The sequence below is a fragment of the Scylla paramamosain genome, chromosome 20, assembly GCF_035594125.1.
Source record: "Scylla paramamosain isolate STU-SP2022 chromosome 20, ASM3559412v1, whole genome shotgun sequence".
NCBI lineage: Eukaryota > Metazoa > Arthropoda > Malacostraca > Decapoda > Portunidae > Scylla > Scylla paramamosain.
This window is the reverse complement of record NC_087170.1, coordinates 13,574,835-13,576,357: the sequence shown is the minus strand read 5'-3', so window position 1 is coordinate 13,576,357 and position 1,523 is coordinate 13,574,835. Positions and strand designations below refer to the sequence as shown.

The 1,523-nt window shown below is 49.3% G+C and overlaps 1 non-coding gene across 1 annotated transcript; it reads left to right on the top strand.

The window, feature by feature from the left end:
- The first annotated feature begins 761 nt into the window (after positions 1 to 761).
- Trnag-gcc (transfer RNA glycine (anticodon GCC)) lies at positions 762 to 832 on the top strand. The gene has a single exon. It is a non-coding gene; the product is annotated as a tRNA-Gly (tRNA).
- Positions 833 to 1,523: the final 691 nt, after the last annotated feature.

Here is a 1,523-nt window from a genome sequence, read left to right as displayed (position 1 = left end):
AGTGTGGTGTGTGTGCGTGCGTGCGTGAGCATTACTATGAGGCTAGGATGTGGCGCGCACGCGCGCGCACACACACACACACACACACACACACACACACACACACACTGGTAGCTCGCCCGATTCAAACTCGGAAGGCCCCGGGTTCCATTCCTGGGTCAGGTTGGAAGTCTTTGGACGGACTTCTTTACAGTGTAGTCCTTGTTCACCCAGCAGCGATTAGGTACCTGGTGTAAGTCTGAAGTTGTGACCCGCTGCTATGTAGGAGAAACAAACTGAATAGAAAAAATACGCACGAGGTGGCCTGACCATGCCTGGCCAAGTCTACTAAGTTGACCATCTGACAGCCACAGTATAAAATTGTAAGATATTCCTTAGGGTTAAATGTATGCTTAAGATGTGGTATGTATGTATGTATGTTAGCACATAAGTATGTAACATGTGGATTTTCATCTGTAAGGCTGCGAGATTAATAAACTGAATATTACTATTTGTTATTACACGCGCTCGTGGAGGAGTGACCCACCGCGTCAGGAATACAGACGACAGCGGGAACAAGTGACCGAGGGAGAGCTTGATATATCTGAGTTATTCATAACACAACTTGGCAACATTGTGTGTGTGCGTGTGTGCGTGCGTGTGCGTATGTGGATAGCACAAGAGAGAGAGGGAGAGGGAGAGCGAAATCCCTTATCGATGTCATGGTAACTGGCTGCACCACAAATCTTAACACTTTATCACCTCCTCTGTTCATCAGCTTAGCATCGGTAGTTCAGTGGTAGAACTCTCGCCCGCCACGCGAGTGGCCCAGGTTCGACTCCTGGCTGATGCAATCACTGGTGTTCATTTTTATTGTGTATCCATGTCAGTGTTGTGGTTCATTTTGAGTCAGGGGTGCAAGGTTCTGAACTGCTTACACCTGTCCATCGTGGAGTGTTCCCCTTGTGTGGGGACACCTGTGTGCCCCTCGGTGGTGACGGCCTGCAGGGGGCAGCCTGGCGTGCGTGAGGGGCGCGGGGACACGGCCGTGAGGAGGCGTGGCTTCCGGCAGTGTCGGCGTGAAGCGGCGGCTGTGCGCTGTGCGGCGGTGGCGTTACTGTGTCCTTGTTGGCGCTTGTGAGTCTTGAGTGGTTTGGTGTGATGGCAGCAGGAACTGAATATGATGATGGTGATGATGTTGATTATAATGCTGCCAATGATGGTGATGATTATGAGGATGTGGATGTGGAGGATACTGAGGCGGAAAAGTAGGAGGAGGCGGAGGAGGAGGAGGAGGAGGTGGAGGAGGAGGAGAAAAAAGCATCAGTTGGTCGTTTCTCATGAGTCTTGCGAGTCAGACGTGACTTCCATCTCAACGTCCGGCCGTTTTTGTTTTTTTACTTCTTTTCCTTCTTGGCGGACAATAAAAAAAAAAAAAACATGAAAAGGAAAGAGAAAAAAAGCGTGTAACAAAATACCTCCTGAAATAAAAGGAAGCAAAACAATCGTTGTTATCCCTTGGACAGAAAGACGGAGAGAAAGAA